The sequence below is a fragment of the Lonchura striata genome, chromosome 3, assembly GCF_050655825.1.
Source record: "Lonchura striata isolate lonStrDom1 chromosome 3, ASM5065582v1, whole genome shotgun sequence".
Taxonomy (NCBI): domain Eukaryota; kingdom Metazoa; phylum Chordata; class Aves; order Passeriformes; family Estrildidae; genus Lonchura; species Lonchura striata.
This window is the reverse complement of record NC_140705.1, coordinates 92,986,696-93,000,691: the sequence shown is the minus strand read 5'-3', so window position 1 is coordinate 93,000,691 and position 13,996 is coordinate 92,986,696. Positions and strand designations below refer to the sequence as shown.

The 13,996-nt window shown below is 37.2% G+C and overlaps 1 long non-coding RNA gene across 1 annotated transcript in view; it reads right to left on the bottom strand.

The window, feature by feature from the left end:
- LOC146768015 (uncharacterized) overlaps positions 1-13,996 on the bottom strand; it is a 264,746-nt gene that overhangs the window by 22,782 nt on the left and 227,968 nt on the right. The gene's annotated exons all lie outside the window — the stretch shown is intronic.

Below are 13,996 nucleotides of genomic sequence, written 5' to 3'. Positions count from 1 at the left end.
CATGCAGCGGGCACTGTTATTACTATTTAAGTGATAAATGAGACATGCATTTCATTCAGCATGTTTGTGAAGCAGAAAATATTTACTTTTCTAAAAGGACAAATACGTAGGAAAGTCAGCAAGTTGCTTCCTTTTTCATTTCTTGCTGCAAGCAGTAATCATATTTACTGAGCTCCAGGTGGAATTGCCCATATGAAAAAAAATGTTGCTATTAAACTTTGGTGTTTTGGTTGAGCATCCTTGGAATAAATATTACAAAATTTAGAATACATAAGTAAAATAAAGAAGGAAACTAAGGGCTCATTCCAAGACTCACTGAAGTCTGTGTCTTCACAATGGACTTCAGTGAATATTTTTTATACAAAAGTTTGGAAAATCATTCAGACAATTTTGGAGTTCACATGTTGCTTGGCAGCTCCCTCCTCACACATAGGCGCATTGCAGATTATATTCCTCTCCCTTGTGTATGGAGAGGGAGAGGCTTATTCCTGCCTGGGGATGCCAGATCATCCTAACCCTCTTGGGGAAAGACATTGCAGGCTTCAGAAGAGTTGGCATGCTGTCTGCATGGCTCATCCTGCAATTCTTCTCAAAACCTTTATGGTGAACACCTCAGTCCTCCAGGACCCAAAGCAGTGCCCAAAACCAGCCCTGGCTGGCACACACAGAGTTGACACCTCAGTGAGACATCCATGCGCCCAAAGCTGAATGCATTATGAGCCTTGTTGAAGTCACCTCGTTATGAGGGTTGCATGGGGGGGTGTGTTTATTATTGTTTCTCCAGTGGCCCAGCAGATCCTGCACATTTTGTGACCTTATTGGAGGTTTTAAAAAGCATTTGGTTATTTCATCTGTCTTTAAGCAGATGGAAGAGGTGACAAAGCCTGCTGGCACCCAAGGAAAGTTCTGACTCATGATTACAGTCACAGCACATTTACTTCAACCTGTACTTTCTTGTTCTAAATCATTCTGAAAAATGTGGAGATGATCCAGAGCAATAGCAAAACCCCTCAGTAGCTTTTCCACTTTCCAAAGGGGATAAAGACAAAAGAAGAGTTTGTATTTCTTCCTGATTGTAACATTCTTCCTTGTTCACTAAAGAGTCTCTGCCCACCAAACAAGGAGTAATTTTCCAAGTTAATAATGCAATAATGTCTGTTTTCATTTGCATCCATTGGCCCCCTAAAATACCACCACCTGTACCCTGAAGTCTTCCCTTTCTTGAGGACATAAGAGGACATTAAACCCCTCATGTCAACCAGGACTACATCCTGCAACAAGACAAGAGTTTGTGATTCTGCCCAGTGCCAGGCTTGATGTGCTGGAGAGAAGGGGCTCAGAGCTGGGCCCTGGAGCAGGAAAATTTCTCCAAAGGAGAAGAGAAGTTGGGATCTGACCTTTCTGCCACAGTGCTTTCAAAATTCACCTTCACACATTGAGGAACATCTTATTGCTGGGTATTAGCCAGGGCCAAATATAATTGATCAGGGATTTAGAAATTCTGCTAGTTGCACCAACTGGACAATTTATTCCATACCTGTTCATTCATTCCTATATCATGACTGACTGGTGCTCCTCTCACATTTTATGCTGAGCATAACAGGCTCAGTTTCTCCATCCCCTGGGTACTCTTTCTGTTCCTGATAAAACATAATAAACAGACTCTTACCTAACCTTGAGTTGACAAGGCCTTTAAAGATTGCAATATATCATTCTTCCTGGGACTGAAAATGTGGAGACAACTCACCTGCTTAAGCAAACAATCTAAAAATAAACTCAATCTACAAATGTGTCTCCCACTACTTAAAATTTTTAACTACAATTATTGACAAGGCTGTTAAACAATACATGTTCTTTTGCTACATAAATCCAGAAACTATGAAGATTCAATATTAAACATTATTAACATTCAATATGCCCTGCTTATATCCTACTTAATAGAAAATCAGATTTAGCATGGCACTATTAAATTTTCTTATCCTTCAAGGAGCCCTAGCCTAGTTTGTTTTTATGTTTTTTTTGTTTGTTTGTTTGGTTTTTTTTCATTAATAAAAGACAGAAAACCCAAAGACTTCTGCTTCAAATTGTAAGAGAATAGAACAAGAAAGACTACACTGCATCTGCCCTCCAGCACCTCTGTTACCTCCAGCAAACCTTTACAGGGACAAAAAAAGCAGATGGGAAAACTGCCAGGAGACAATTGCAGCGCAAGGGAAGGAGCTTCTCAGATGGAGATGGAAGGAAGTGGCTATTTGCTGGGAGAAGCTGTCATGAGAAAAACAACTGTATGAGTGGGAAAGTCTATTGGATTTGAGAAAGAAAATGAACACATCAATTTGGGAATGATCACCTTCAGGGATGGACTGGAGCAACTGAGAGTAAAGGCTGGATCCAGTCTTTGCACTTTCAAGGTTCATTTCTTATACTCTCTGAATAGCTTGGTCCACAGATCTGCTAAAATGTGTTTCTATCCTAAAATGTTCTGGACACATTGAAGCAAAGCAGCACTATGCACTGCAATAACAAGGATATATCTTTCTCATGTACACAATTCACTGCTTGGGATTTCATACAGCACACTAAAATTATATGTCATCTGTGATCTATTAAGCTTCCTATCTACAGCAAGCTAATGAGATTTTCTGAAAAGTTACCAGTTACCAGCTGCAACCAGAGCTATGTCTGACAGGATTACACCCTAAATTGCATTCACATTTATAGCACATGTTGTTTGGATTAGAAAGCACAACAGAAACAAGTTGCTGAGACATTGTGGTATCATGCTCAGATTATATCATTTTCTAAGACAGAATCAGGGAAGGAATTATCCCTTTCCCACAGATGTAAAAAGAAAAAAAATTATGAAAAAAAAATATAGGATTGGTCTCAGGAAGTTTGCAATATGGAGGACAAGAAAATCTCCTGGTTTGCAAAAGGAATGGGATAGGTGTCAGTCAGTGGCCATAAAAAGATCCAAATCAGATCTGAAAACTGTGGGATTTGCACCAAGTAAAAAATGGGGAAAATAGAGCAGACAAGCCACAGACTCTCTAAGAGCATCTGAAAGAAAGATGTGCATCTAATGAGGCTGGAGAAAATGGCCTTTTGTCTGCCAAGTGCATTGACACAGCAGCAAGAGACCTCTGAAGCAAACTCCTATTGATTTTCCTGTGCTCCAAGGAAGGCTTGCAGCTGCACAGCTGGAGTTGGTGTGTGATGTACAGGGACAGCACAGGAAGTGCAAGACAAAATGCCAGCTAAAGCTAGGAGCTGGAGGGTTAGAAACAAAAATTGCTGCAGAGGGAGGCATACACCATGGTCAGGTTTGCCTGTGGAGTGGGCATGGAGCTCTACAGGAAGGGGATGCTATCACACACCAAGCCCAGCAGTCTCTTCTGAGATCACATATCCTTCTGTCACTGCCACCACCAGACAGAGGGACAGCAGTCAGAGATGGGAGTCACCAAGCCCAGGTACTGAGCAATACTTAATCCTATTTTCAGGGCAGGAAAACCAACCCATTAAATTATTCATTTTTTTCTTCAATTCCTTTGAATTGTTTCATTCTGATCGTCCAAGGAGCTGGCAGTGCAGGAACCCTGCCACCATGTTAAAATAGATATTTGAGTCAAATTGTTGACAGTAGAAGTGACTTTTTAACTCTTAGTAGAAAATAGCTACTTCTGAGGTTGTTTTGGTTCCACTTATCAAAGATGTAGATTGCATCTGTTCTGCATAGCAAGCTCAGATATCAATATTTCAGATGCATCTCTGTGGGGTGTCAAGTAATACTTTGATACTGAAGTAATTTAAAAATCTACTGTTCAATTTTATTCCTCCATTATGAATTATATTATATTTTAATTATGCATACACCCAGTCACGAGGTCCAGCACTTTCTCATTTCCATTTGCAAAAATAAAAAAATTAAAACTTAAAATGTTTTCTTTTGTGTATGGAGATTCCCCAGTAGACCACTGTCAGGCTTTGCCTGGAAACTTCCACCCTTTTGCTCAAATACAACCTTTCTGCTTCCCTTCTTGATTTACACTGGCAAATTTGGTTTTTATCCTTCTATAGAATGTGAACCTCTGAAATGTTTTATGTCCCCATAAAGATGAAGCAGAAGTTGGTCTTCTCTGATTTACATTTGGGGGAAAGGCAGCAAGAAATCTTTACCTCTCCAGCACATGACATATAAAAAGCATGAGAAGATTTGAAGCCTGTTCTGTGCTGCTTGATGTTTCCAGTATCCCCACTTCTTTGGAAGGATGGATATGGAAAGAGCAGATGAATACAGTCTGGAACAGACTGAGGCTTCTATCGTCTGTTTGGTCTATTGCCTCTGGAAGAACGAGATGGTTACAGGCCAGCCTGGCGTCTGCTGATGCCTCCCAGGAGATGAATATTGTGGAGGAAAGAGCACAGATCTTCACCAAATTTATGACTCAGTTCATTCACTTCTACTATTCATCAGGATATTGTAATAACTTATGTGTTACGATGTTCCTAGAAATAGCACTTCCTTTGTTTCCCTATCTGCAGTGCTATTTCAACGTTTTTCTCAGTATTTAGGAAATCTCAGCTAACTCTAAGTTATGCCCTTATGTTATTAGAAATGCCATCAAACCATGAAGCAGTCACATAACAATAAGATATAACTTATAACAATAAGATAGAACAACATAACAATAAGATATAACAACATAACAATAAGATATAACTTCCAGTCTTGCAATGCAGCTTCACCCTCATACATCCTTAGACCACAAGAATCCTAGAGCAGCCCAGGTTATTTTACTCCGATAATGGTGGGCACAAGGAGCCTACACACAGAGTGTGTTCACTATGAACTTAAGCTGTGTCAAGAAATTCTGTGGATTTCAGTAAACATTTTCTTATGTCTTATACTTTGAAGAGTCAGACCAAGCTCTCACAGCTTTTGGTAAGAAGATGTAGTTCAGAGGAAAGCTCCACACTGGAATTCCTTCACATCATAAAAATAGTCTACTGGAAACCTACAGGGTCTCCAAAGGAATAGGAAAGGAAGATCACAACAAACTATTTATGGAAAGGGAATAAAAGGGCCTACAGAAAATATGGGTGGATGCTCTCTAAGAGGTGGGCAGGCAACTTTATTGGCATCATCAGGTCCCTGTGTTCCTTGGCTATGAAAGATGGGAGCTTTCTACTTTTAGAATATTATTAATATTTACCTAGAAATTAATCCAAGAACACCTACACAGATTAGAATCCCAACTTTTAAACAAATTTTATATCAAGATATTTTCCACAGCATCAGTAGTAGAAATTACCACCTGAAATGTATTTACCCCATTTCAATATCTCATTTCTGTTTAGGATCTGAGTTCAGCCCAAGCTCTCCACTCAACACATTCCAAAAGAAAAATTGGGCTAATTTGACCATAAACATGTACAAGCTGAAATTATTCTATATTAAATTTTGTAATACTCCTCATGTACAGCATCAATTTTCTTGTAACCCCTGTCCCCAGGAGGTGTAATTTCTCAGAATGCCTAAAAGAAGAAAAGCCTTTCAGAAACAGGAATATTCAAAGGTGTACAAATGTATTTACTATTTTAGTTATCTGAGATTTTTATCTCTTATTATTTTTCCCTAAAACAGGCAGAAAATATAAGAAAATGTAAGTTAAATAATTCATGAAATTGTAAAATAATAAAAATGTATTCTTACAGAAGTATAAAATTGTAGGACTGTAGAATCAGGCCCATGGTATACATTTTTATTGATAGCATGTTAACATTTATTATCATTATAATAATCAAACCCAGGAGAATAAACTGCCCATGGAAAAACAGGGTTGTGCTGAAAAATCAACACAGTACAACTCACAAATGCATTTATAGGAGTACTGAAAAGAATATAGGTAGAGTCCATCTTGATTTTAATTTGCACTAAAATTTGTCTGAGAAGCCATTATAGCCATAAAGGGTAGTAAAGCAGGATAATAATCCTATTCAAAAATAAAAACTAAAAGCACTTTTAATAGCTAAGCTCCAGTTTGGCATTGAAATACATTGGTGTGATGTATCAACAAAAAACCTAACACTGCAGAAAATGCAGAGTAATATGCATTATTCTATTCCCTCATTTTTTCCAAGGTAGTTACTTAAAATACATAAAAAATCACTGAAAACCTAAGGAAGCAGTTCAGATTTGATGTTTGAAAACTCCTTTATTTGTTTTGGATAGTACATCTAAAATAACCTAGTTTAGTGGGAAAGAAACTTACTAGATGATTTAGAAAATCATTTTTCAATGGTTACAGCACTGGAATCTGACTAAGTCTCATTTTGGTCCATGATAAAATCATGACCATCTTGGATAGGAAGTAGAGCTGATCAAAACTATTTCACAGATAGAAAGTTCATCAAAACCCACAGGTCTGAAGAAAATGAAAGTATGACTTGGGAGATATTGAACTGGCCATGTATTTGCTTGCAATTCATGAAATGGTTTAAAAAAAAATAAAGGGATTTTAGAAATTTTAAATGGGCTGTCATCTTTAAGAAGACACAATGTTTTATGGCCATGTGTAAAAGGAATATGTCAACATATTATTCCAAAACACTCCCAGTTGTAGGACTATCTGCAGCTTTAAAATATATAAAAATGGACTTAAAGAGGAAAAAATTTATTTTGTTTTAATATATTCAAATAAAAGTCTACAGCAAAAATATTATTTTCAGATTTATCCAAATTATTTTAAATTATTTTAGTTTACAGCTGAGCTATAATGTCCATGTTCTTTGTGCTGTCAGATATTTTGGGAGGACATTTTTAAGAATACTTTTTGCATTTATGCTTTTAAAAAAGCTTCCTAATGATGGAACAGCTTTCTTTCCTGTGACATTATGCGTTATAGAAATGCCAAAGAATGGACAAAACAACAATGAAAATAGGAATCACTGATGAATAGTACCTGAACATTAAAATCAGTAAAATTGATAATCAATGCAAATGTCAAATTACCTCTTTGAAGGCTTAATATTGCAGACAGAATGCTTTCTTTTATACTTATTTTGATCAGTTAACAGCATACATATCCACCCAGAGAGGCATAGTTGATTTTTTAGCTCTTAGCTTTTGCTCCCTAAGAGGTCAAAACACAAAGTTTGATACACACTTGCCCAAAAGCAAATAATTTAACAAGGACATAAGTTCCTTTCTTCCAAATTTTATGACAACTGACTTGTAGAAATACATCCTCTTTGTTTGAAAATATCTGTGACTTCTCTTACATTTCTTTTTATTATTTTTTAGAATCTACATAAGAAAAGCACCAGTTTCACCCAAGGCTTTAGAGCTTTTACATATAAAGTCTCTAAGTCAATGCATCTTTGTCAGCACACAAACATTGCCCAGGGTACATGAGCCACTGACTCACACTGTCACTCAACAAATATCACTTCCTGTAGTGCCTTTCCCTATTCTGGAAATTTTAAAAAGAGCACAGTTGTGCCCTGCTCCAAAACCTAAAAAGTACAGAAAAAACTATTTCAAAGGATAAAAATATTTTTTGAAGTTCATGACTGAAAGCTCTGTGAGAGTTTTCATGCACCAAATTATTCTACCACTGGGAATCAGCTCAGTACCTCACCCAACAATAAAGACATAGAAAGAGAAAATAACAACGAAAATTGTAATTGAAAACCATAATTCTATGCTACACCTGACCATCAGGAATTCCTCAAAGAACCAAGTAGAATGTTGGATCTATGCTCCAGCCAAGATACACCTCTAATTATTCTAACCCTTTTAAAAAACAACAGGCTTTTGTTATAACAAAAATATGACAAAGAAAGAGCTTGAGAGGGAAGGGGGAAACTTTTGATCTGTTCTCGAATGTCTCAGCTTGCAGAGAAGAAAAACTAATTTAGACTTGGGGAAACCTCCCCTAAGAAAAACCAAACTGTTATCTGTGATGCTTTCAAGTCCCCAAAGACCTTGAAATGTTTATCTTCACAATAGGCTAGCCCATGCATCATTGAAAGCATTAATTGTTTATTCAAGGCATGAAATAAAGGAAAATATGCATTATATCAAAGCATTAGGCTTGGGAAAGGTTAGAGGAAAATGACACAGAGGGGTACGCAAGTAGGGGGATAAGATGTTATCAACATGAAGCAAGATTGGAAAGAAACCCACAGAATAAGCAGCTATTTCAGTTAAGAAGTTTGGGAAACATTAACTATGTTATGTATTCCAACAGGCTTGAGGAAGATTCTGTTTTCGCCTTATGATGCCAATGACACTGAAGAAAATGCAAGTCCTTGATTCTCCCCAAACTCATTAACAACCTTTATAGTAAAAATGACTAAATTTTAACCACATTTTAGACAAAGATGTACACTGAAGACAGTCTAGTGAAGGGCAATGAAGTGAGGCTTGTTGCAAACTCTGGGCAGAGAGCAAGAAGCCCTGCTTTGCCAAGTTGGGGTAACATCTTTCAGGGAATTTGTGCCTTTGCCTCAAAGGCAGAGGTAGACACTTCAAACAACAGCTGGAGTTTTATGCAGTGTGTGATATGAACTACCATGCTTTCAAAGTGGGAGATCCCTATTGAGATTTTGAACAGGAAAAGAGAGAACATCCTGAATTCCAGCCACTGCAGTGCTTCAGACAACTCGAAGAAAGGGTTGCCAGCCTGTCCTTAGTTTACTATTGCCAAGTTTACTGTGAAATATGTCCTATATCTAACAGCATAAGTGGTACCTTCTGTTCTAATGAAAACATTTCTATTCTAGTATTTGTACTTTTACAACACTTTATACTTACAAAAAAATTTCTGATGAGTTTTTTTGCTCATCTCATAACATTGATGAAAGCTCTTTCCCTCTGTGACCCTCAGAGACTGAGTTCCTACGCTTAGCTCTGATTCCTAATCTTGCTTTTTCCTTTAATCGTACCTGGAGTCACTCAAAATGGTGCAGTGTTTACAATAATGTGCTGAAGCTTTTCAAGTCCATCTGATGAAATATTATCAATAATTCATACTAATATAATAAATCATTTATGTTTCTGCAGAAGAATTTATCACACTATCTTGCCTGAAACTCTTCTCTTTCAACATCCTATTTGTCATACACAAACACTACTGGCAGAACTCAATCAGAAAATATGTTTCTGATAGTCAGACCTTAGGAGGTAGGAATACTCCCTGGTGACAAGATTGCTTTTGTAGGGTAAATTCTGCACCACTGCAAAATTTCTTGAGTAATACTTCTTAAAGTAAAATACCTTAACAAAGATTGGGGTAACAGAAATGCATGGGAATTAAATGGGCTTCTAACTATGGATGGAAGGGCACATGCAGGGGATGGTAACAGCATCAATAACAATTAGAAAATTCAACATTGCAATTAGTTAGAAACAAGATTTCCTGACTACCTATGAGTACTCAGAATGGATCCCATCCTTCTTAATGCATTAGATGGAGAAGTGGTTTATTCCTAAAGAACTTTTTAACCATTATTATAATCAAATAGTCTAGACCACGTCTCCATTCATTATATTCATTGTGTAAAACCCCTTTTTTTCAGACACAAAGACAGAAAACCCAAGCTACTCCAGGCCTTACCTGCCTTTCACACGGAGTTGTGGCTCTCTGCATCTGACAGCAAGACAATCAAGGATTTTATTTAGGTTTTTCTATTAAATAAAGTCTATAGAAAATGGGGTTCATGATTAAGGGTTTTTTTTTTTTCTTTCCACCTTCTTAATATTTTTAATCAGTCATCAGTTCTGCCATAATGGTGACTGCTTAACCTTGATCTGTGTGCTCTTGTGAGCTCAATATAGATTCCCATTAAGTCAACAGCAGCTGCTTCACTGGCAGCAGCACTTGAGCCAATTACTGCACTGTGAAAGGGGACAAAAAACTCCCATGGCTGTTCAACTAAAACAGAAATACCAAAATTCTCCCACCAGTCCTCCTCAGCTGAATGGGATTCAACAAAGCAAGACCTCAGTTCAAGTCGCTCTTAACTTTAAGCTGATGGCCAGAACTCTGTTGTTGTTTTTTAGACCTTGGTTGCTTCAAATAATGTTTGTTATTTCACCTCAGCTTTTGTAAACTCATATTCTTCAGTCTCCGTTTGTCCCTGAGGCCTCACTTTCCTATTGTGGGAAAAATCAATCATTGTCTGTGTTTTGCCAGGACACAGGGGCAATTTCTCCCCAATAAACTCATAGTAAATTGTGTATTCCTGCCATTCCTACAGAAGTGATTGCAAAACATATGGGGAAAATCTGCCAGAACCTCCAAGCTCAGTATTTTAAGGCTGAAGGTCTTTCTTAGGTATGGTCTGAGCTAACATCTGAAGAAATATTTCTTTACTTTGTTCTCATACTAAGTAACCTTGTCTGACTCTTTGGTCCCACATCTTCCCTTTGAGAGCCTCCTTTCATTTAGCAGCATGCTTACAGGAACTTAACCAACTCCACAAAAAGAGCTGAGCCTTGGAAGACAGCTCTGGCAGGTAAGAGGAATGAAGGACTGAAAATTTCAGCAAATCTCCAGGAGGTGCAATAACAATGTTCAGCACATTGTCATCTTTCCTGTCATTCCTAGGTCAGTAATAGAAATCAATTTCTATATGAAACCAGCAGAACCTGGAGCTAGAATATTGCTTCAGGTATTGGACGTCCTTTTATTTGAAAGCCTTCTCATGCCAATTCTTAAAAATCACTGGAGTTCTCAGCTCTGCACAGAAGGTATGACTTCTTTTTGTGCACAATATGAGAATTCAATTACTGTGGGACCTATTCAAAGAATAGAACTTGAAAGCTTCAGCATAAATTCAAGTGGTGTTCAAGATGGATAATACACTTCAGTCAGTAACATCTGCATATCCAAAATACTGCACTACCCAGCAGAGCAATCAAGCTCTCTCCACAAACTCAGCAGGGCAGCTCTCCAGTCTGCTGGCTAAAAGGTCAGATGTTAAACTAGTTTCACAGTACTACAGGAAAGCTTAGAATCTAACAGGAGAAAATAAGCCCTTTGCAGACTGTGACAAGGGTTAGATTTGTAGACTTGTAGATTTGTTTGGTTTGAAAAGCAGTGACAACAGCTCTAGGGTAATAAAATACAGTAAACACTTTTGTTGTCTATTATACTATTGACAAGTAAAATTATACTGAGTCTATTATTTCATTTTATGGAATGAGCACAAGTAGGTTTGCATTTTAGCTAGTCCCTTAGCTTGAAAACATAAATGGAAAGTGCTGATTGTGATGGATTTTTTTATTACATATTTATTTCAATGAACTGAGAAATATAAGAAAACTACCATTTCTGGCTGATGCACAATCTTGTTTCTCCCTACCTCTAATGTAAAAATGAGAGTGCTGAAGCACTTAAATGCCTTAAGAACATATATTGAAATCCCAGAAGTACTTTGGCCATTCTGCACTGCTGCAGAGGTGAGCATTGAATTGCCTTTTGACTTTAAGGCAATTAACCCAACCATACATGAAGAATGAAGTCCCAGCAATGTAATGTGGTGCATTTTAAAGAGCTATAAAAACAGAACACAGACCCTGAAACAGATTTAGCTACATCCTTGTGCTCATATCACAACAGCAGCTGAAATTCACTTTGTTCCATCCTGTGAACATGTAAAACAAAACTAAGGGTGATTTAGCCCCATCCCAAGAGTAGTAAACCCAGACTCAAACAAATTATAGCTCAACTTTTTTTTCCAAGCCTCACTTTTCAATGGGCTATGTGTCCACAGATGCCACAGCATGTTTTATTCCAGGTTTGCATCTTAAATATCACCTCCAAGACAGCAGATTAATACCACCCAGCCTTTTTTTTTTTTTTTTCCTAGTAGTATTTCTAGTACTTTTAGCTTGGAATTATTGAAATATTACCCTTTATTTAGTAAATTAAATTATGGTTTGAAAATAAGTCACAACTTCTGGTCAGCTGAAAATGGGAATGTTTTTCCCTCCCAGTACTTCTACCTCTCTCCCTCCCCAGAGTATTTTGACTCAAATGGAACAGTTTATACAGATTTGTTTTGCAATTTATTTGAGGTCAGTGATTTTTTTTTCAAATGTACATAATTTTTAAAAAATTACTTCCTTTTTAACATGAAATTTTTTATTTTACTTGTTTTTTTAACTTTGTTTTTGATTTCTCTCTTTTCTTTTTGACAGCTTGTGTGTGTGTATGTGACACAAAAATGGCCACTAAGCTCAGCTTAATTTGCAGATAGCTTCATATGATCTAAAAGCTATAAATAATTTACCAGGAAAATAAAGCTTTATGAAGCTCTTTCAATAGCCTTTTAATTACAACAGAGCAAAGAACAGGAGAAGTGATAAAACTGAAACATTATTATTTTATAAACAAAACAACAACTGTGTTCAAGTTCTAACACAGAGTTTTCACTCATTTTCATTTGGGTCCTCTTGTCTTTGAAAGGGATGCTACCCCAAACTCAGTAAAGGTTTCTTCCCAGAAAAATGACCTTTATGCCAGAACACATAATTTGCATAGCAATAGCAGGTTATGTGTATTTTTTACCAATCCCTTAGCAGCCCAAGTGGGCTGCCTGCAGTTTAAAGCAATTTTCAGAATTCATATAATTTAAACGTATAGCTCCTGAGCAGACACACTTTTTGGGAAGTGGCATTAGACCGTACATTACCAATTCACACATGAGCAAAATATGACATTTGGGGTGGTGTGGTGGTATTACTGACCTGTTGTAGGAGATGCTGGATGAAATATTTGTTGGAAGTATCTTTACTTTCTCCTGTTTGACAAGTGCCACTGGGCCTTCAGCAGGGCACTGAAGCGTGAGAGGATGTTTGGGCAGCATGGCATGCTATGGTCAAGGGAAATGTGCCATTAAGCAACTATATTAATTATAAATTGCCTCTGAGAGGCACAGACTTGCACAGCATATTATGTTCTCAGAAAACACAGCACAGGCAGAAGAAAAGGCTGTCCCTTACAAAATTCCTGTTGGATAGGCTCATCAAATTCAGGTGTTTTCTCTTAATGAGAAAATTTCTATACAGTAATTAAATTTGAACTGAATAAACCACTTCTACCTTGACAGCTGTCAGTTAACACCATAAGGGCTCACATTAAAGAACCTACATAGTTTTAAGACAGGATTTATTACAACAAAAGAAGACTCGGTTGAATTGTTGATATTACACAGCATTACTGACATGGTGCTGTGATGCTTTTATTTAACTCAATAACAGATGGCTCCATATATTCACTGGGAGCAATATATGCTGTCTATTTGAATTCCCAGCCTGCCTATTTCTCAGCTCTGACTGACTGGGGTGCCTTTCCCAAAAGTGCCAAACTGATTTGGAAATTAAGGAGTTCAAGCAACAATCAGTTAAATGATCTTTCAGACTAACCTGTGGGGCTAATCAAGCCCAGTTTATAGAAGGGTATTGGCATCCCTGGGCCCAGCTGGCTGCTTAGTAAAGGGGTTTGGTTCTGTAAATTAGGCCCTGGATATAGTTCAATACCTTGCAATTTGCAAGTGATAGATGGGCTTGGTTTTCCATCTGAAAAGCCGATCAAGTGACATTCACAAAAATAAAAAAGCATTTGCTACTTAGAGAGCATGTCCTGGAATATATTTCTAAGTATTGCCAAAGAGACAAGGAGACTGATAATGAGGACGATTTGTTTACCATTATTCATCATAAATGCCAGAAAAGATAAAAGTTTAAAAATAAATAAAAAAGCTGATGATCTGATGACTTAGTTGTGGGTGATAATAACAGAAAATGTGATCACTTGAAAAAAAACAGCATATCTTGGTACTTTGAGATATTTCAAGCAGGAAACAGAAAAATATCTACTTCATGGCAATGAAAAATATCTACTTCAAACAACGGCTGGAGTTTTATGCAGTGTGTGATGTGAACTACCATGGTTTCAAAGTGGGAGATCCCTATTGAGATTTT